Source organism: Garra rufa, chromosome 1, assembly GCF_049309525.1.
Source record: "Garra rufa chromosome 1, GarRuf1.0, whole genome shotgun sequence".
NCBI classification, from domain to species: domain Eukaryota; kingdom Metazoa; phylum Chordata; class Actinopteri; order Cypriniformes; family Cyprinidae; genus Garra; species Garra rufa.
Window position 1 is genome coordinate 94,314,133 of NC_133361.1, and position 18,945 is coordinate 94,333,077.

Here is an 18,945-nt window from a genome sequence, read left to right on the forward strand (position 1 = left end):
GATTTTTTTCAAAATTATGATACTTGCTATGTGGGGCATTATGAACATTGCCTGTTTGAATAGCAATGGGTTAAGAGATGAAAATAAGTTTGAGAAGGTGAAGGGTTTGTTAAAAGCGGATATACTCTGTTTGCAAGAGACACACTGGTCTGATGAAATAATGGACAACATAAGAAAGAGGTGGGAAGGTGAAATTATTTCTAATCATGGGACTGCAAAATCCTGTGGCGTGGCAACCCTGATAAAAGGAGATCGATTAAACAATGTGAAGCAAATATACAAGGATGGAAATGGGAGATTGTTAGTGATTGAATTTGTATTTCACAATGAACTGTTCAGGCTGATAAACATTTATGCACCTAACACAGAAAATGAAAGAAAAGAAGTCTTTAAAGAAATTAAGCCGCTGTGTAAAGGCAACTTTATAATAGTCGGTGACTTTAATGTATGGTGCACAAGACTGGACGCGTCAAGCAGCGCAAACTTTAAGTCAGATGTATCCAGAAAATATTTAACTGAATGGATGCAAAATGAGGACATAGTTGATGTATGGAGGGATGAGAATCCCTACAAAAAAGACTTCTCTAGAAGACAATTGGTGATGGGAGTCTTGAAACAAAGCCGTATAGATTTATGTTTAACCAAAAGGGAAATGTTAAAATATATAAAAAATGTGAGATATAAGTTTGTGGGAGTAAGTGACCATGCTATGATGATGGTAAAGATGGGTGTGAACGAGGAGGAGAGGGGGGGAGGAATGTGGTGTTTGAATGCAGACTTGCTAAAAGAAGAGGCATATAAAGAAAATATCAGAAAATGTATAGATTATGAAATGGAAAATATCTTATTTGATGAAAATGTATGTGAGTGGTGGGAAAAAATGAAAGGGATAATTAAAAAAAGAAGTATTAGATATGCCAAACAAAGGAATTTTAAGAGAAGGAGCAAAGTTGAGGTAATGCAAAATGAATTGAAGAGGGAAGCAGAAAAAATAGAAATTAATCCCGAGCAAGATAAAGAACGCTTTATGCAGATAAATGCAGAAATAGAGGAGTATGAAAAAGAAAAAAGTAAGGGTGCAATAATAAGGAGTAGAGCGCAGTATGCGTTAGAGGGAGAAAGAAGCACAAAGTTCTTTCTAAACTTAGAAAAGAAAAAGCAGATGAAAAAGTATATAACAGAGTTGGAAAATGAAAAAGGAGATAAGATTACTGATTATGTGGAGATAATAAGAGAAGTAGAAATATTTTATAAGAAGCTATTTAAGAAAGAAGGGGTTAAACAGGAGTGTGTGGAGGAAGTTTTGAACTCTGTGAGTGTGAGGTTAAGTGAAAGTGAGAAAAATATATGTGAAAGTGACATAGGTATCGAAGAAATAAAAGAAGCAATAAAACAGACAAAGAAGAATAAAAGCCCGGGCTCAGACGGCTTAACGCATGAGTTTTACAAGACTTTTGAAGAGACTGTAGCACCAATATTGTGGAAGGTTTATAGAAGTATGGAAGAGAGAGGTGAAATGCCAGAGTCTATGGGGCTAGGAGTAATCACAATACTATATAAAAATAAAGGAAGTCCACTTAAGCTAGAAAATTATAGACCGTTGAGTCTGTTAAACACGGATTATAAAATACTGACAAAAGTGCTGGCAAATAGGATAAAAGAGGTGGTAGGGTCAATAGTATCACCAAGCCAAGCTTATAGCATAAAGGGAAGAGACATTACAGATACAATTTGCACAATAAGGGACATAGTAGAAGGGATGGGGAAAGATGGGAAAGGGGGATTGGTTTTATCTATAGACTTAAATAAGGCTTTTGATAGGGTGGAACATAGCTTTATAGAACAGACAATGGGGAGATTTGGGTTTGGAGAGAGAATGCAAAAGTGGATAAAATTAATATATGTAAATGCTAAAAGTTGTGTTAAGGTTAATGGGGTGTTAACTGACCCCTTTCAGTTAGAGAGGTCAGTAAGGCAAGGCTGTCCGTTGTCTGCAATATTGTATTCAATAACAGCTGAGCCACTGGCGACACTCATCAAAAATGACAAGGAAATAAAAGGTATTCAAATACCAAATGGAGGATTGAGTGTAATACATCAATATGCAGATGATACAACTTTTACAGTTAGGGATATAGAGAGTATAAATAAAATTAGAAAACAGATGGAAAAATATGGGAAAGCGTCAGGTGCTAAAATAAATGTGGAAAAATCTGAAATAATGAGTATAGGAGGAATAAGGGTGGAAGGGTCAGATGTTCCATTTAAAATAACGAAAGATTTTATAAAAATTTTAGGGGTAAACGTAGGAGAGAATGCAAAAGAGGCAAGAGATGCAACATGGTCAGGAGTGCTAAACAAAATCAAGCAAGTGTTACAGTTTTGGAGACTAAGGGAATTAAGACTAAGAGGAAAAGTGGTAGTGGTTAATTCTTTATTGTTAACTAAATGTAATTATGTGATGGGAGCAATTGATTTACCAGACTGGGTGTTAAATGGAATAAAAGAGGCTGTGAATATTTTTGTGTGGGGTGGGAAAGGAGTAAAAATATCAGCAAAAACATTAATAGCAGATTACAGTGAGGGGGGTTTGAAATTGATGGATTTAGATGTGAAAAGGAAAGCAATAAGAGTTAAGACAATAAAAAAGTATTTATGTGGCAAAGTAGAATGTGGATGGAAGGGGTATATGAGAAAATATTTAAATGAAGGAGGAGGGTGTGGTGAAGAAGGAGTGTTTATGGTTTTAAAAAAGCCAATGATTGAAAAGTTGCCTTTGTTTTACCAAGAAGTGTTTACTGCATGGGCTGAATTTGTGATAAATGTAAACTATGAATGTGAAAACATAAACCAAATACACAATCAGCCAATTTTCCTGAACCCAAGAATAAGGAGGGGAGGGAAAATGCTTTACAACAGACTGTTCATGAGAGCGGGGGTAAGGAAAGTAAAGGATATGGCTTACGAATATGTAAAAGGTTTTTTACCGAATAGAGCAATATATGATTGTGTGGTGGGGTGGGATGATGAAATTGAGAAAGCAAAAGTGGATGGTGAATGTGAAAACATTAAAAAAAGCCTGCCTGAAAGGTGGGTAGAAAGGATTGAAAGGGAAACTGTTAAAGTGGGAGATTGGGGAATGCCTGAAATGTACATTGTGGAAAATGGGAGAAAAAAGTTTTTGTGGGAGATAAATGTGAAAACTGTATACAAAATGATGGTCAGAAAGGAGATCAAAGTGCCTGCATCAGAAGCGGTATGGCCAAGATTGTTTCCTGATTTGAAAGTAAAAACAATATGGAGAAACTTAAATATAAAATACAACGGACTAGACTGTGAGAACTTGGACTTCAAGCTACGACACAATAGAATCTATACAAAGGTGGTAATTCATCAAATGAATAAAAATGTGAGTAGAGAATGTGATATATGTGAGACAGAGCCAGAAACTTTGATGCACATTTTCTTTGAGTGCAAGGAACTTGAGGAGTTTCATGGAAAAATGAAAAAACTGATAAAAGATGGAATGGGAAAAGGGGTTGCAGAAGATGAGTGGAAAAAACTGTTTTTGTTTGGTGAATGTACAAATTATAAGGATAGGAAGGTGAACTTTTGGAATTTGATTCTAAGTAATGCAAGGTATGCAATATGGGTGAGGAGGAATATGGCATACTATGAGAGAAAGAAAGTAGATGTGACTAAAATGTTCAAGAGTATTGTTAGAAAGAATGTGTATATAATGTGGAAATACCTAAGCAAAGAAGAATTTGAAAAAGCATTTGTAGAAGAAAGTGGATTTATATGTACAAAAGAAAGGTTTAGTTTAACATTTTGAAAAGAAATGGTTATATTTAAGTTAGGTATTTTTGTTTTGGGTTTTTGGTTTCGTTTGAGTGATATAAAGGAGGGTTAAATTCAAAGCTCATGCTGTATATGCTAAATTGTCTTCAAATGTAATAAGATTGAAAGGTGTAATGAATGAAAAATGAGTTATGTAAATATTATTTTGTACTTTTTGATAATAAAAAAAAAAAAAAAAAAAAAGAGCGCCCGATCTCGTCTGATCTCGGAAGCTAAGCAGCGTCGGGCCTGGTTAGTACTTGGATGGGAGACCGCCTGGGAATACAAGGTGCTGTAAGCTTTTGCCTTTTCTTCACTATTTATATAATATGCTGGCTTTTAGAAAGACGTGTTTTACCGCTCTATTTATTACAATCATTTAAATGTATTATAGAGTTTTAAGTGTTTTACATGTTTTTTAGGCCATTTTATTACTCTTAACATTTTAAGTGTATGTGTCTTTAATAAATGGATGGTTGGCCTGTCATGTGACTAGACACATGACAGGAAGCAGGAAGTACAACTGTATAAGAGAGCAGCATGACAAGCAAAGGACAGTCACCAAACTGTTGGATTGAGGAGTTGCTAATTTTAGAGCTCAACTTTCCATTCACCACCTGCAAACTTTGGATTACACTTTCTGTGGATTGTATATACACTGGTGGACACTCACATTGGACTTATCAACACACTGGGATTCTTGGACTGTTTTTAGGGTATGGACAAATGAACTGTATTCTTTTAACAGAGTTTACCTGTTTTTAGGGTATGGACAAATGAACTGTATTCTTTTAACAGAGTTGACCTAGTTTTATCGTGTTGTTTTAAAGTCTTTTATGTGAACCTTGTAAATACACCAAATCTATTTAAACCAATTTTCTTTTATGTCTCATTCTTTTAACCACTAGTCATCTCTCACAGTTAAATCTGACCCCATTTTAGTCTTGTAACTCGGCTGATAAGGCCGATTGTTACACTTTTATGGGAGACCGCCTGGGAATACCAGGTGCTGTAAGCTTTTGCCTTTTCTTCACTATTTATATAATATGCTGGCTTTTACGGAGGCTGATCTTTAAATAGCCCACTTTTTGGAGCAGCCCTCGCTTATGGCCATACCGCGCTGAGAGCGCCCGATCTCGTCTGATCTCGGAAGCTAAGCAGCGTCGGGCCTGGTTAGTACTTGGATTGGAGACCGCCTGGGAATACCAGGTGCTGTAAGCTTTTGCCTTTTCTTCACTATTTATATAATATGCTGGCTTTTACGGAGGCTGATCTTTAAATAGCCCACATTTTGGAGCAGCCCTCGATTATGGCCATACCGCGCTGAGAGCGCCCGACCTCGTCTGATCTCGGAAGCTAAGCAGCGTCGGGCCTTGTTAGTACTTGGATGGGAGACCGCCTGGGAATACCAGGTGCTGTAAGCTTTTGCCTTTTCTTCACTATTTATATAATATGCTGGCTTTTACGGAGGCTGATCTTTAAATAGCCCACTTTTTGGAGCAGCCCTCGCTTATGGCCATACCGCGCTGAGAGCGCCCGGTCTCGTCTGATCTCGGAAGCTAAGCATCGTCGGGCCTGTTTAGTACTTGGATGGGAGACCGCCTGGGAATACCAGGTGCTGTAAGCTTTTGCCTTTTCTTCACTATTTATATAATATGCTGGCTTTTAGAAAGACGTGTTTTACCGCTCTATTTATTACAATCATTTAAATGTATTATAAAGTTTTAAGTGTTTTACATGTTTTTTAGGCCATTTTATTACTCTTAACATTTTAAGTGTATGTGTCTTTAATAAATGGATGGTTGGCCTTTCATGTGACTAGACACATGACAGGAAGCAGGAAGTACAACTGTATAAGAGAGCAGCATGACAAACAAAGGACAGTCACCAAACTGTTGGATTGAGGAGTTGCTAATTTTAGAGCTCAACTTTCCATTCACCACCTGCAAAATTTGGATTACACTTTCTGTGGATTGTATATACACTGGTGGACACTCACATTGGACTTATCAACACACTGGGATTCTTGGACTGTTTTTAGGGTATGGACAAATGAACTGTATTCTTTTAACAGAGTTTACCTGTTTTTAGGGTATGGACAAATGAACTGTATTCTTTTAACAGAGTTGACCCTAGTTTTATCGTGTTGTTTTAAAGTCTTTTATGTGAACCTTGTAAATACACCAAATCTATTTAAACCAATTTTCTTTTATGTCTCATTCTTTTAACCACTAGTCATCTCTCACAGTTAAATCTGACACCATTTTAGTCTTGTAACTCGGCTGATAAGGCCGATTGTTACACTTTTATGGGAGACCGCCTGGGAATATCAGGTGCTGTAAGCTTTTGGCTTTTCTTCACTATTTATATAATATGCTGGCTTTTACGGAGGCTAATCTTTAAATAGCCCACTTTTTGGAGCAGCCCTCGATTATGGCCATACCGCGCTGAGAGTGCCCGACCTCGTCTGATCTCGGAAGCTAAGCAGCGTCGGGCCTGGTTAGTACTTGGATTGGAGACCGCCTGGGAATACCAGGTGCTGTAAGCTTTTGCCTTTTCTTCACTATTTATATAATATGCTGGCTTTTACGGAGGCTGATCTTTAAATAGCCCACATTTTGGAGCAGCCCTCGATTATGGCCATACCGCGCTGAGAGCGCCCGACCTCGTCTGATCTCGGAAGCTAAGCAGCGTCGGGCCTTGTTAGTACTTGGATGGGAGACCGCCTGGGAATACCAGGTGCTGTAAGCTTTTGCCTTTTCTTCACTATTTATATAATATGCTGGCTTTTACGGAGGCTGATCTTTAAATAGCCCACTTTTTGGAGCAGCCCTCGCTTATGGCCATACCGCGCTGAGAGCGCCCGATCTCGTCTGATCTCGGAAGCTAAGCAGCGTCGGGCCTGTTTAGTACTTGGATGGGAGACCGCCTGGGAATACCAGGTGCTGTAAGCTTTTGCCTTTTCTTCACTATTTATATAATATGCTGGCTTTTAGAAAGACGTGTTTTACCGCTCTATTTATTACAATCATTTAAATGTATTATAGAGTTTTAAGTGTTTTACATGTTTTTTAGGCCATTTTATTACTCTTAACATTTTAAGTGTATGTGTCTTTAATAAATGGATGGTTGGCCTTTCATGTGACTAGACACATGACAGGAAGCAGGAAGTACAACTGTATAAGAGAGCAGCATGACAAACAAAGGACAGTCACCAAACTGTTGGATTGAGGAGTTGCTAATTTTACAGCTCAACTTTCCATTCACCACCTGCAAACTTTGGATTACACTTTCTGTGGATTGTATATACACTGGTGGACACTCACATTGGACTTATCAACACACTGGGATTCTTGGACTGTTTTTAGGGTATGGACAAATGAACTGTATTCTTTTAACAGAGTTTACCTGTTTTTAGGGTATGGACAAATGAACTGTATTCTTTTAACAGAGTTGACCCTAGTTTTATCGTGTTGTTTTAAAGTCTTTTATGTGAACCTTGTAAATACACCAAATCTATTTAAACCAATTTTCTTTTATGTCTCATTCTTTTAACCACTAGTCATTTCTCACAGTTAAATCTGACACCATTTTAGTCTTGTAACTCGGCTGATAAGGCCGATTGTTACACTTTTATGGGAGACCGCCTGGGAATATCAGGTGCTGTAAGCTTTTGGCTTTTCTTCACTATTTATATAATATGCTGGCTTTTACGGAGGCTAATCTTTAAATAGCCCACTTTTTGGAGCAGCCCTCGATTATGGCCATACCGCGCTGAGAGTGCCCGACCTCGTCTGATCTCGGAAGCTAAGCAGCGTCGGGCCTGGTTAGTACTTGGATTGGAGACCGCCTGGGAATACCAGGTGCTGTAAGCTTTTGCCTTTTCTTCACTATTTATATAATATGCTGGCTTTTACGGAGGCTGATCTTTAAATAGCCCACATTTTGGAGCAGCCCTCGATTATGGCCATACCGCGCTGAGAGCGCCCGACCTCGTCTGATCTCGGAAGCTAAGCAGCGTCGGGCCTTGTTAGTACTTGGATGGGAGACCGCCTGGGAATACCAGGTGCTGTAAGCTTTTGCCTTTTCTTCACTATTTATATAATATGCTGGCTTTTACGGAGGCTGATCTTTAAATAGCCCACTTTTTGGAGCAGCCCTCGCTTATGGCCATACCGCGCTGAGAGCGCCCGATCTCGTCTGATCTCGGAAGCTAAGCAGCGTCGGGCCTGTTTAGTACTTGGATGGGAGACCGCCTGGGAATACCAGGTGCTGTAAGCTTTTGCCTTTTCTTCACTATTTATATAATATGCTGGCTTTTAGAAAGACGTGTTTTACCGCTCTATTTATTACAATCATTTAAATGTATTATAGAGTTTTAAGTGTTTTACATGTTTTTTAGGCCATTTTATTACTCTTAACATTTTAAGTGTATGTGTCTTTAATAAATGGATGGTTGGCCTTTCATGTGACTAGACACATGACAGGAAGCAGGAAGTACAACTGTATAAGAGAGCAGCATGACAAACAAAGGACAGTCACCAAACTGTTGGATTGAGGAGTTGCTAATTTTAGAGCTCAACTTTCCATTCACCACCTGCAAAATTTGGATTACACTTTCTGTGGATTGTATATACACTGGTGGACACTCACATTGGACTTATCAACACACTGGGATTCTTGGACTGTTTTTAGGGTATGGACAAATGAACTGTATTCTTTTAACAGAGTTTACCTGTTTTTAGGGTATGGACAAATGAACTGTATTCTTTTAACAGAGTTGACCCTAGTTTTATCGTGTTGTTTTAAAGTCTTTTATGTGAACCTTGTAAATACACCAAATCTATTTAAACCAATTTTCTTTTATGTCTCATTCTTTTAACCACTAGTCATCTCTCACAGTTAAATCTGACACCATTTTAGTCTTGTAACTCGGCTGATAAGGCCGATTGTTACACTTTTATGGGAGACCGCCTGGGAATATCAGGTGCTGTAAGCTTTTGGCTTTTCTTCACTATTTATATAATATGCTGGCTTTTACGGAGGCTAATCTTTAAATAGCCCACTTTTTGGAGCAGCCCTCGATTATGGCCATACCGCGCTGAGAGCGCCTGACCTCGTCTGATCTCGGAAGCTAAGCAGCGTCGGGCCTTGTTAGTACTTGGATGGGAGACCGCCTGGGAATACCAGGTGCTGTAAGCTTTTGCCTTTTCTTCACTATTTATATAATATGCTGGCTTTTACGGAGGCTGATCTTTAAATAGCCCACTTTTTGGAGCAGCCCTCGCTTATGGCCATACCGCGCTGAGAGCGCCCGATCTCGTCTGATCTCGGAAGCTAAGCAGCGTCGGGCCTGTTTAGTACTTGGATGGGAGACCGCCTGGGAATACCAGGTGCTGTAAGCTTTTGCCTTTTCTTCACTATTTATATAATATGCTGGCTTTTAGAAAGACGTGTTTTACCGCTCTATTTATTACAATCATTTAAATGTATTATAGAGTTTTAAGTGTTTTACATGTTTTTTAGGCCATTTTATTACTCTTAACATTTTAAGTGTATGTGTCTTTAATAAATGGATGGTTGGCCTTTCATGTGACTAGACACATGACAGGAAGCAGGAAGTACAACTGTATAAGAGAGCAGCATGACAAACAAAGGACAGTCACCAAACTGTTGGATTGAGGAGTTGCTAATTTTAGAGCTCAACTTTCCATTCACCACCTGCAAAATTTGGATTACACTTTCTGTGGATTGTATATACACTGGTGGACACTCACATTGGACTTATCAACACACTGGGATTCTTGGACTGTTTTTAGGGTATGGACAAATGAACTGTATTCTTTTAACAGAGTTTACCTGTTTTTAGGGTATGGACAAATGAACTGTATTCTTTTAACAGAGTTGACCCTAGTTTTATCGTGTTGTTTTAAAGTCTTTTATGTGAACCTTGTAAATACACCAAATCTATTTAAACCAATTTTCTTTTATGTCTCATTCTTTTAACCACTAGTCATTTCTCACAGTTAAATCTGACACCATTTTAGTCTTGTAACTCGGCTGATAAGGCCGATTGTTACACTTTTATGGGAGACCGCCTGGGAATATCAGGTGCTGTAAGCTTTTGGCTTTTCTTCACTATTTATATAATATGCTGGCTTTTACGGAGGCTAATCTTTAAATAGCCCACTTTTTGGAGCAGCCCTCGATTATGGCCATACCGCGCTGAGAGTGCCCGACCTCGTCTGATCTCGGAAGCTAAGCAGCGTCGGGCCTGGTTAGTACTTGGATTGGAGACCGCCTGGGAATACCAGGTGCTGTAAGCTTTTGCCTTTTCTTCACTATTTATATAATATGCTGGCTTTTACGGAGGCTGATCTTTAAATAGCCCACATTTTGGAGCAGCCCTCGATTATGGCCATACCGCGCTGAGAGCGCCCGACCTCGTCTGATCTCGGAAGCTAAGCAGCGTCGGGCCTTGTTAGTACTTGGATGGGAGACCGCCTGGGAATACCAGGTGCTGTAAGCTTTTGCCTTTTCTTCACTATTTATATAATATGCTGGCTTTTACGGAGGCTGATCTTTAAATAGCCCACTTTTTGGAGCAGCCCTCGCTTATGGCCATACCGCGCTGAGAGCGCCCGATCTCGTCTGATCTCGGAAGCTAAGCAGCGTCGGGCCTGTTTAGTACTTGGATGGGAGACCGCCTGGGAATACCAGGTGCTGTAAGCTTTTGCCTTTTCTTCACTATTTATATAATATGCTGGCTTTTAGAAAGACGTGTTTTACCGCTCTATTTATTACAATCATTTAAATGTATTATAGAGTTTTAAGTGTTTTACATGTTTTTTAGGCCATTTTATTACTCTTAACATTTTAAGTGTATGTGTCTTTAATAAATGGATGGTTGGCCTTTCATGTGACTAGACACATGACAGGAAGCAGGAAGTACAACTGTATAAGAGAGCAGCATGACAAACAAAGGACAGTCACCAAACTGTTGGATTGAGGAGTTGCTAATTTTAGAGCTCAACTTTCCATTCACCACCTGCAAAATTTGGATTACACTTTCTGTGGATTGTATATACACTGGTGGACACTCACATTGGACTTATCAACACACTGGGATTCTTGGACTGTTTTTAGGGTATGGACAAATGAACTGTATTCTTTTAACAGAGTTTACCTGTTTTTAGGGTATGGACAAATGAACTGTATTCTTTTAACAGAGTTGACCCTAGTTTTATCGTGTTGTTTTAAAGTCTTTTATGTGAACCTTGTAAATACACCAAATCTATTTAAACCAATTTTCTTTTATGTCTCATTCTTTTAACCACTAGTCATCTCTCACAGTTAAATCTGACACCATTTTAGTCTTGTAACTCGGCTGATAAGGCCGATTGTTACACTTTTATGGGAGACCGCCTGGGAATATCAGGTGCTGTAAGCTTTTGGCTTTTCTTCACTATTTATATAATATGCTGGCTTTTACGGAGGCTAATCTTTAAATAGCCCACTTTTTGGAGCAGCCCTCGATTATGGCCATACCGCGCTGAGAGTGCCCGACCTCGTCTGATCTCGGAAGCTAAGCAGCGTCGGGCCTGGTTAGTACTTGGATTGGAGACCGCCTGGGAATACCAGGTGCTGTAAGCTTTTGCCTTTTCTTCACTATTTATATAATATGCTGGCTTTTACGGAGGCTGATCTTTAAATAGCCCACATTTTGGAGCAGCCCTCGATTATGGCCATACCGCGCTGAGAGCGCCCGACCTCGTCTGATCTCGGAAGCTAAGCAGCGTCGGGCCTTGTTAGTACTTGGATGGGAGACCGCCTGGGAATACCAGGTGCTGTAAGCTTTTGCCTTTTCTTCACTATTTATATAATATGCTGGCTTTTACGGAGGCTGATCTTTAAATAGCCCACTTTTTGGAGCAGCCCTCGCTTATGGCCATACCGCACTGAGAGCGCCCGATCTCGTCTGATCTCGGAAGCTAAGCAGCGTCGGGCCTGTTTAGTACTTGGATGGGAGACCGCCTGGGAATACCAGGTGCTGTAAGCTTTTGCCTTTTCTTCACTATTTATATAATATGCTGGCTTTTAGAAAGACGTGTTTTACCGCTCTATTTATTACAATCATTTAAATGTATTATAGAGTTTTAAGTGTTTTACATGTTTTTTAGGCCATTTTATTACTCTTAACATTTTAAGTGTATGTGTCTTTAATAAATGGATGGTTGGCCTTTCATGTGACTAGACACATGACAGGAAGCAGGAAGTACAACTGTATAAGAGAGCAGCATGACAAACAAAGGACAGTCACCAAACTGTTGGATTGAGGAGTTGCTAATTTTACAGCTCAACTTTCCATTCACCACCTGCAAACTTTGGATTACACTTTCTGTGGATTGTATATACACTGGTGGACACTCACATTGGACTTATCAACACACTGGGATTCTTGGACTGTTTTTAGGGTATGGACAAATGAACTGTATTCTTTTAACAGAGTTTACCTGTTTTTAGGGTATGGACAAATGAACTGTATTCTTTTAACAGAGTTGACCTAGTTTTATCGTGTTGTTTTAAAGTCTTTTATGTGAACCTTGTAAATACACCAAATCTATTTAAACCAATTTTCTTTTATGTCTCATTCTTTTAACCACTAGTCATCTCTCACAGTTAAATCTGACACCATTTTAGTCTTGTAACTCGGCTGATAAGGCCGATTGTTACACTTTTATGGGAGACCGCCTGGGAATATCAGGTGCTGTAAGCTTTTGGCTTTTCTTCACTATTTATATAATATGCTGGCTTTTACGGAGGCTAATCTTTAAATAGCCCACTTTTTGGAGCAGCCCTCGATTATGGCCATACCGCGCTGAGAGTGCCCGACCTCGTCTGATCTCGGAAGCTAAGCAGCGTCGGGCCTGGTTAGTACTTGGATTGGAGACCGCCTGGGAATACCAGGTGCTGTAAGCTTTTGCCTTTTCTTCACTATTTATATAATATGCTGGCTTTTACGGAGGCTGATCTTTAAATAGCCCACATTTTGGAGCAGCCCTCGATTATGGCCATACCGCGCTGAGAGCGCCCGACCTCGTCTGATCTCGGAAGCTAAGCAGCGTCGGGCCTTGTTAGTACTTGGATGGGAGACCGCCTGGGAATACCAGGTGCTGTAAGCTTTTGCCTTTTCTTCACTATTTATATAATATGCTGGCTTTTACGGAGGCTGATCTTTAAATAGCCCACTTTTTGGAGCAGCCCTCGCTTATGGCCATACCGCGCTGAGAGCGCCCGATCTCGTCTGATCTCGGAAGCTAAGCAGCGTCGGGCCTGTTTAGTACTTGGATGGGAGACCGCCTGGGAATACCAGGTGCTGTAAGCTTTTGCCTTTTCTTCACTATTTATATAATATGCTGGCTTTTAGAAAGACGTGTTTTACCGCTCTATTTATTACAATCATTTAAATGTATTATAGAGTTTTAAGTGTTTTACATGTTTTTTAGGCCATTTTATTACTCTTAACATTTTAAGTGTATGTGTCTTTAATAAATGGATGGTTGGCCTTTCATGTGACTAGACACATGACAGGAAGCAGGAAGTACAACTGTATAAGAGAGCAGCATGACAAACAAAGGACAGTCACCAAACTGTTGGATTGAGGAGTTGCTAATTTTACAGCTCAACTTTCCATTCACCACCTGCAAACTTTGGATTACACTTTCTGTGGATTGTATATACACTGGTGGACACTCACATTGGACTTATCAACACACTGGGATTCTTGGACTGTTTTTAGGGTATGGACAAATGAACTGTATTCTTTTAACAGAGTTTACCTGTTTTTAGGGTATGGACAAATGAACTGTATTCTTTTAACAGAGTTGACCTAGTTTTATCGTGTTGTTTTAAAGTCTTTTATGTGAACCTTGTAAATACACCAAATCTATTTAAACCAATTTTCTTTTATGTCTCATTCTTTTAACCACTAGTCATCTCTCACAGTTAAATCTGACAACATTTTAGTCTTGTAACTCGGCTGATAAGGCCGATTGTTACACTTTTATGGGAGACCGCCTGGGAATACCAGGTGCTGTAAGCTTTTGCCTTTTCTTCACTATTTATATAATATGCTGGCTTTTACGGAGGCTAATCTTTAAATAGCCCACTTTTTGGAGCAGCCCTCGATTATGGCCATACCGCGCTGAGAGCGCCCGACCTCGTCTGATCTCGGAAGCTAAGCAGCGTCGGGCCTGGTTAGTACTTGGATTGGAGACCGCCTGGGAATACCAGGTGCTGTAAGCTTTTGCCTTTTCTTCACTATTTATATAATATGCTGGCTTTTACGGAGGCTGATCTTTAAATAGCCCACTTTTTGGAGCAGCCCTCGCTTATGGCCATACCGCGCTGAGAGCGCCCGATCTCGTCTGATCTCGGAAGCTAAGCAGCGTCGGGCCTGGTTAGTACTTGGATGGGAGACCGCCTGGGAATACCAGGTGCTGTAAGCTTTTGCCTTTTCTTCACTATTTATATAATATGCTGGCTTTTAGAAAGACGTGTTTTACCGCTCTATTTATTACAATCATTTAAATGTATTATAGAGTTTTAAGTGTTTTACATGTTTTTTAGGCCATTTTATTACTCTTAACATTTTAAGTGTATGTGTCTTTAATAAATGGATGGTTGGCCTGTCATGTGACTAGACACATGACAGGAAGCCGGAAGTACAACTGTATAAGAGAGCAGCATGACAAACAAAGGACAGTCACCAAACTGTTGGATTGAGGAGTTGCTAATTTTAGAGCTCAACTTTCCATTCACCACCTGCAAACTTTGGATTACACTTTCTGTGGATTGTATATACACTGGTGGACACTCACATTGGACTTATCAACACACTGGGATTCTTGGACTGTTTTTAGGGTATGGACAAATGAACTGTATTCTTTTAACAGAGTTTACCTGTTTTTAGGGTATGGACAAATGAACTGTATTCTTTTAACAGAGTTGACCTAGTTTTATCGTGTTGTTTTAAAGTCTTTTATGTGAACCTTGTAAATACACCAAATCTATTTAAACCAATTTTCTTTTATGTCTCATTCTTTTAACCACTAGTCATCTCTCACAGTTAAATCTGACACCATTTTAGTCTTGTAACTCGGCTGATAAGGCCGATTGTTACACTTTTATGGGAGACCGCCTGGGAATATCAGGTGCTGTAAGCTTTTGGCTTTTCTTCACTATTTATATAATATGCTGGCTTTTACGGAGGCTAATCTTTAAATAGCCCACTTTTTGGAGCAGCCCTCGCTTATGGCCATACCGCGCTGAGAGCGCCCGATCTCGTCTGATCTCGGAAGCTAAGCAGCGTCGGGCCTGGTTAGTACTTGGATTGGAGACCGCCTGGGAATACCAGGTGCTGTAAGCTTTTGCCTTTTCTTCACTATTTATATAATATGCTGGCTTTTACGGAGGCTGATCTTTAAATAGCCCACATTTTGGAGCAGCCCTCGATTATGGCCATACCGCGCTGAGAGCGCCTGACCTCGTCTGATCTCGGAAGCTAAGCAGCGTCGGGCCTTGTTAGTACTTGGATGGGAGACCGCCTGGGAATACCAGGTGCTGTAAGCTTTTGCCTTTTCTTCACTATTTATATAATATGCTGGCTTTTACGGAGGCTGATCTTTAAATAGCCCACTTTTTGGAGCAGCCCTCGCTTATGGCCATACCGCGCTGAGAGCGCCCGATCTCGTCTGATCTCGGAAGCTAAGCAGCGTCGGGCCTGTTTAGTACTTGGATGGGAGACCGCCTGGGAATACCAGGTGCTGTAAGCTTTTGCCTTTTCTTCACTATTTATATAATATGCTGGCTTTTAGAAAGACGTGTTTTACCGCTCTATTTATTACAATCATTTAAATGTATTATAGAGTTTTAAGTGTTTTACATGTTTTTTAGGCCATTTTATTACTCTTAACATTTTAAGTGTATGTGTCTTTAATAAATGGATGGTTGGCCTTTCATGTGACTAGACACATGACAGGAAGCAGGAAGTACAACTGTATAAGAGAGCAGCATGACAAACAAAGGACAGTCACCAAACTGTTGGATTGAGGAGTTGCTAATTTTACAGCTCAACTTTCCATTCACCACCTGCAAACTTTGGATTACACTTTCTGTGGATTGTATATACACTGGTGGACACTCACATTGGACTTATCAACACACTGGGATTCTTGGACTGTTTTTAGGGTATGGACAAATGAACTGTATTCTTTTAACAGAGTTTACCTGTTTTTAGGGTATGGACAAATGAACTGTATTCTTTTAACAGAGTTGACCCTAGTTTTATCGTGTTGTTTTAAAGTCTTTTATGTGAACCTTGTAAATACACCAAATCTATTTAAACCAATTTTCTTTTATGTCTCATTCTTTTAACCACTAGTCATTTCTCACAGTTAAATCTGACACCATTTTAGTCTTGTAACTCGGCTGATAAGGCCGATTGTTACACTTTTATGGGAGACCGCCTGGGAATATCAGGTGCTGTAAGCTTTTGGCTTTTCTTCACTATTTATATAATATGCTGGCTTTTACGGAGGCTAATCTTTAAATAGCCCACTTTTTGGAGCAGCCCTCGATTATGGCCATACCGCGCTGAGAGTGCCCGACCTCGTCTGATCTCGGAAGCTAAGCAGCGTCGGGCCTGGTTAGTACTTGGATTGGAGACCGCCTGGGAATACCAGGTGCTGTAAGCTTTTGCCTTTTCTTCACTATTTATATAATATGCTGGCTTTTACGGAGGCTGATCTTTAAATAGCCCACATTTTGGAGCAGCCCTCGATTATGGCCATACCGCGCTGAGAGCGCCCGACCTCGTCTGATCTCGGAAGCTAAGCAGCGTCGGGCCTTGTTAGTACTTGGATGGGAGACCGCCTGGGAATACCAGGTGCTGTAAGCTTTTGCCTTTTCTTCACTATTTATATAATATGCTGGCTTTTACGGAGGCTGATCTTTAAATAGCCCACTTTTTGGAGCAGCCCTCGCTTATGGCCATACCGCGCTGAGAGCGCCCGATCTCGTCTGATCTCGGAAGCTAAGCAGCGTCGGGCCTGTTTAGTACTTGGATGGGAGACCGCCTGGGAATACCAGGTGCTGTAAGCTTTTGCCTTTTCTTCACTATTTATATAATATGCTGGCTTTTAGAAAGACGTGTTTTACCGCTCTATTTATTACAATCATTTAAATGTATTATAGAGTTTTAAGTGTTTTACATGTTTTTTAGGCCATTTTATTACTCTTAACATTTTAAGTGTATGTGTCTTTAATAAATGGATGGTTGGCCTTTCATGTGACTAGACACATGACAGGAAGCAGGAAGTACAACTGTATAAGAGAGCAGCATGACAAACAAAGGACAGTCACCAAACTGTTGGATTGAGGAGTTGCTAATTTTAGAGCTCAACTTTCCATTCACCACCTGCAAAATTTGGATTACACTTTCTGTGGATTGTATATACACTGGTGGACACTCACATTGGACTTATCAACACACTGGGATTCTTGGACTGTTTTTAGGGTATGGACAAATGAACTGTATTCTTTTAACAGAGTTTACCTGTTTTTAGGGTATGGACAAATGAACTGTATTCTTTTAACAGAGTTGACCCTAGTTTTATCGTGTTGTTTTAAAGTCTTTTATGTGAACCTTGTAAATACACCAAATCTATTTAAACCAATTTTCTTTTATGTCTCATTCTTTTAACCACTAGTCATCTCTCACAGTTAAATCTGACACCATTTTAGTCTTGTAACTCGGCTGATAAGGCCGATTGTTACACTTTTATGGGAGACCGCCTGGGAATATCAGGTGCTGTAAGCTTTTGGCTTTTCTTCACTATTTATATAATATGCTGGCTTTTACGGAGGCTAATCTTTAAATAGCCCACTTTTTGGAGCAGCCCTCGATTATGGCCATACCGCGCTGAGAGTGCCCGACCTCGTCTGATCTCGGAAGCTAAGCAGCGTCGGGCCTGGTTAGTACTTGGATTGGAGACCGCCTGGGAATACCAGGTGCTGTAAGCTTTTGCCTTTTCTTCACTATTTATATAATATGCTGGCTTTTACGGAGGCTGATCTTTAAATAGCCCACATTTTGGAGCAGCCCTCGATTATGGCCATACCGCGCTGAGAGCGCCCGACCTCGTCTGATCTCGGAAGCTAAGCAGCGTCGGGCCTTGTTAGTACTTGGATGGGAGACCGCCTGGGAATACCAGGTGCTGTAAGCTTTTGCCTTTTCTTCACTATTTATATAATATGCTGGCTTTTACGGAGGCTGATCTTTAAATAGCCCACTTTTTGGAGCAGCCCTCGCTTATGGCCATACCGCACTGAGAGCGCCCGATCTCGTCTGATCTCGGAAGCTAAGCAGCGTCGGGCCTGTTTAGTACTTGGATGGGAGACCGCCTGGGAATACCAGGTGCTGTAAGCTTTTGCCTTTTCTTCACTATTTATATAATATGCTGGCTTTTAGAAAGACGTGTTTTACCGCTCTATTTATTACAATCATTTAAATGTATTATAGAGTTTTAAGTGTTTTACATGTTTTTTAGGCCATTTTATTACTCTTAACATTTTAAGTGTATGTGTCTTTAATAAATGGATGGTTGGCCTTTCATGTGACTAGACACATGACAGGAAGCAGGAAGTACAACTGTATAAGAGAGCAGCATGACAAACAAAGGACAGTCACCAAACTGTTGGATTGAGGAGTTGCTAATTTTACAGCTCAACTTTCCATTCACCACCTGCAAACTTTGGATTACACTTTCTGTGGATTGTATATACACTGGTGGACACTCACATTGGACTTATCAACACACTGGGATTCTTGGACTGTTTTTAGGGTATGGACAAATGAACTGTATTCTTTTAACAGAGTTTACCTGTTTTTAGGGTATGGACAAATGAACTGTATTCTTTTAACAGAGTTGACCTAGTTTTATCGTGTTGTTTTAAAGTCTTTTATGTGAACCTTGTAAATACACCAAATCTATTTAAACCAATTTTCTTTTATGTCTCATTCTTTTAACCACTAGTCATCTCTCA

At 39.9% G+C, this 18,945-nt stretch overlaps 31 non-coding genes across 31 annotated transcripts; all 31 read left to right on the forward strand.

Moving 5' to 3' along the window:
- The first annotated feature begins 4,942 nt into the window (after positions 1-4,942).
- On the forward strand, positions 4,943-5,061 carry LOC141318168 (5S ribosomal RNA). The gene has a single exon (XR_012352500.1). It is a non-coding gene; the product is annotated as a 5S ribosomal RNA (ribosomal RNA).
- An 84-nt stretch (positions 5,062-5,145) lies between these two features.
- On the forward strand, positions 5,146-5,264 carry LOC141319315 (5S ribosomal RNA). Its single transcript, XR_012353578.1, has one exon. It is a non-coding gene; the product is annotated as a 5S ribosomal RNA (ribosomal RNA).
- Positions 5,265-5,348: 84 nt separating this feature from the next.
- Positions 5,349-5,467, forward strand: LOC141319005 (5S ribosomal RNA). Its single transcript, XR_012353286.1, has one exon. It is a non-coding gene; the product is annotated as a 5S ribosomal RNA (ribosomal RNA).
- Positions 5,468-6,269: 802 nt separating this feature from the next.
- LOC141345572 (5S ribosomal RNA) lies at positions 6,270-6,388 on the forward strand. Its single transcript, XR_012357038.1, has one exon. It is a non-coding gene; the product is annotated as a 5S ribosomal RNA (ribosomal RNA).
- An 84-nt stretch (positions 6,389-6,472) lies between these two features.
- Positions 6,473-6,591, forward strand: LOC141319316 (5S ribosomal RNA). The gene has a single exon (XR_012353579.1). It is a non-coding gene; the product is annotated as a 5S ribosomal RNA (ribosomal RNA).
- Positions 6,592-6,675: 84 nt separating this feature from the next.
- Positions 6,676-6,794, forward strand: LOC141309345 (5S ribosomal RNA). Its single transcript, XR_012347295.1, has one exon. It is a non-coding gene; the product is annotated as a 5S ribosomal RNA (ribosomal RNA).
- Positions 6,795-7,596: 802 nt separating this feature from the next.
- LOC141345578 (5S ribosomal RNA) lies at positions 7,597-7,715 on the forward strand. Its single transcript, XR_012357039.1, has one exon. It is a non-coding gene; the product is annotated as a 5S ribosomal RNA (ribosomal RNA).
- An 84-nt stretch (positions 7,716-7,799) lies between these two features.
- LOC141319318 (5S ribosomal RNA) lies at positions 7,800-7,918 on the forward strand. Its single transcript, XR_012353581.1, has one exon. It is a non-coding gene; the product is annotated as a 5S ribosomal RNA (ribosomal RNA).
- Positions 7,919-8,002: 84 nt separating this feature from the next.
- On the forward strand, positions 8,003-8,121 carry LOC141309367 (5S ribosomal RNA). Its single transcript, XR_012347297.1, has one exon. It is a non-coding gene; the product is annotated as a 5S ribosomal RNA (ribosomal RNA).
- An 802-nt stretch (positions 8,122-8,923) lies between these two features.
- On the forward strand, positions 8,924-9,042 carry LOC141345100 (5S ribosomal RNA). Its single transcript, XR_012356937.1, has one exon. It is a non-coding gene; the product is annotated as a 5S ribosomal RNA (ribosomal RNA).
- Positions 9,043-9,126: 84 nt separating this feature from the next.
- On the forward strand, positions 9,127-9,245 carry LOC141309378 (5S ribosomal RNA). Its single transcript, XR_012347298.1, has one exon. It is a non-coding gene; the product is annotated as a 5S ribosomal RNA (ribosomal RNA).
- Positions 9,246-10,047: 802 nt separating this feature from the next.
- Positions 10,048-10,166, forward strand: LOC141345584 (5S ribosomal RNA). The gene has a single exon (XR_012357040.1). It is a non-coding gene; the product is annotated as a 5S ribosomal RNA (ribosomal RNA).
- Positions 10,167-10,250: 84 nt separating this feature from the next.
- On the forward strand, positions 10,251-10,369 carry LOC141319319 (5S ribosomal RNA). The gene has a single exon (XR_012353582.1). It is a non-coding gene; the product is annotated as a 5S ribosomal RNA (ribosomal RNA).
- An 84-nt stretch (positions 10,370-10,453) lies between these two features.
- LOC141309389 (5S ribosomal RNA) lies at positions 10,454-10,572 on the forward strand. Its single transcript, XR_012347299.1, has one exon. It is a non-coding gene; the product is annotated as a 5S ribosomal RNA (ribosomal RNA).
- An 802-nt stretch (positions 10,573-11,374) lies between these two features.
- LOC141345592 (5S ribosomal RNA) lies at positions 11,375-11,493 on the forward strand. Its single transcript, XR_012357042.1, has one exon. It is a non-coding gene; the product is annotated as a 5S ribosomal RNA (ribosomal RNA).
- Positions 11,494-11,577: 84 nt separating this feature from the next.
- Positions 11,578-11,696, forward strand: LOC141319320 (5S ribosomal RNA). The gene has a single exon (XR_012353583.1). It is a non-coding gene; the product is annotated as a 5S ribosomal RNA (ribosomal RNA).
- An 84-nt stretch (positions 11,697-11,780) lies between these two features.
- Positions 11,781-11,899, forward strand: LOC141317991 (5S ribosomal RNA). The gene has a single exon (XR_012352335.1). It is a non-coding gene; the product is annotated as a 5S ribosomal RNA (ribosomal RNA).
- Positions 11,900-12,700: 801 nt separating this feature from the next.
- LOC141345597 (5S ribosomal RNA) lies at positions 12,701-12,819 on the forward strand. Its single transcript, XR_012357043.1, has one exon. It is a non-coding gene; the product is annotated as a 5S ribosomal RNA (ribosomal RNA).
- Positions 12,820-12,903: 84 nt separating this feature from the next.
- LOC141319321 (5S ribosomal RNA) lies at positions 12,904-13,022 on the forward strand. The gene has a single exon (XR_012353584.1). It is a non-coding gene; the product is annotated as a 5S ribosomal RNA (ribosomal RNA).
- An 84-nt stretch (positions 13,023-13,106) lies between these two features.
- LOC141309400 (5S ribosomal RNA) lies at positions 13,107-13,225 on the forward strand. Its single transcript, XR_012347300.1, has one exon. It is a non-coding gene; the product is annotated as a 5S ribosomal RNA (ribosomal RNA).
- An 801-nt stretch (positions 13,226-14,026) lies between these two features.
- On the forward strand, positions 14,027-14,145 carry LOC141319415 (5S ribosomal RNA). The gene has a single exon (XR_012353673.1). It is a non-coding gene; the product is annotated as a 5S ribosomal RNA (ribosomal RNA).
- An 84-nt stretch (positions 14,146-14,229) lies between these two features.
- On the forward strand, positions 14,230-14,348 carry LOC141292385 (5S ribosomal RNA). Its single transcript, XR_012340505.1, has one exon. It is a non-coding gene; the product is annotated as a 5S ribosomal RNA (ribosomal RNA).
- Positions 14,349-15,149: 801 nt separating this feature from the next.
- Positions 15,150-15,268, forward strand: LOC141318169 (5S ribosomal RNA). Its single transcript, XR_012352501.1, has one exon. It is a non-coding gene; the product is annotated as a 5S ribosomal RNA (ribosomal RNA).
- An 84-nt stretch (positions 15,269-15,352) lies between these two features.
- LOC141345107 (5S ribosomal RNA) lies at positions 15,353-15,471 on the forward strand. Its single transcript, XR_012356939.1, has one exon. It is a non-coding gene; the product is annotated as a 5S ribosomal RNA (ribosomal RNA).
- An 84-nt stretch (positions 15,472-15,555) lies between these two features.
- Positions 15,556-15,674, forward strand: LOC141309411 (5S ribosomal RNA). The gene has a single exon (XR_012347301.1). It is a non-coding gene; the product is annotated as a 5S ribosomal RNA (ribosomal RNA).
- Positions 15,675-16,476: 802 nt separating this feature from the next.
- Positions 16,477-16,595, forward strand: LOC141345602 (5S ribosomal RNA). Its single transcript, XR_012357045.1, has one exon. It is a non-coding gene; the product is annotated as a 5S ribosomal RNA (ribosomal RNA).
- Positions 16,596-16,679: 84 nt separating this feature from the next.
- Positions 16,680-16,798, forward strand: LOC141319323 (5S ribosomal RNA). Its single transcript, XR_012353585.1, has one exon. It is a non-coding gene; the product is annotated as a 5S ribosomal RNA (ribosomal RNA).
- Positions 16,799-16,882: 84 nt separating this feature from the next.
- LOC141309422 (5S ribosomal RNA) lies at positions 16,883-17,001 on the forward strand. The gene has a single exon (XR_012347302.1). It is a non-coding gene; the product is annotated as a 5S ribosomal RNA (ribosomal RNA).
- An 802-nt stretch (positions 17,002-17,803) lies between these two features.
- Positions 17,804-17,922, forward strand: LOC141345607 (5S ribosomal RNA). Its single transcript, XR_012357046.1, has one exon. It is a non-coding gene; the product is annotated as a 5S ribosomal RNA (ribosomal RNA).
- An 84-nt stretch (positions 17,923-18,006) lies between these two features.
- LOC141319324 (5S ribosomal RNA) lies at positions 18,007-18,125 on the forward strand. The gene has a single exon (XR_012353586.1). It is a non-coding gene; the product is annotated as a 5S ribosomal RNA (ribosomal RNA).
- An 84-nt stretch (positions 18,126-18,209) lies between these two features.
- LOC141317993 (5S ribosomal RNA) lies at positions 18,210-18,328 on the forward strand. The gene has a single exon (XR_012352336.1). It is a non-coding gene; the product is annotated as a 5S ribosomal RNA (ribosomal RNA).
- The last annotated feature ends 617 nt before the right edge of the window (positions 18,329-18,945 follow it).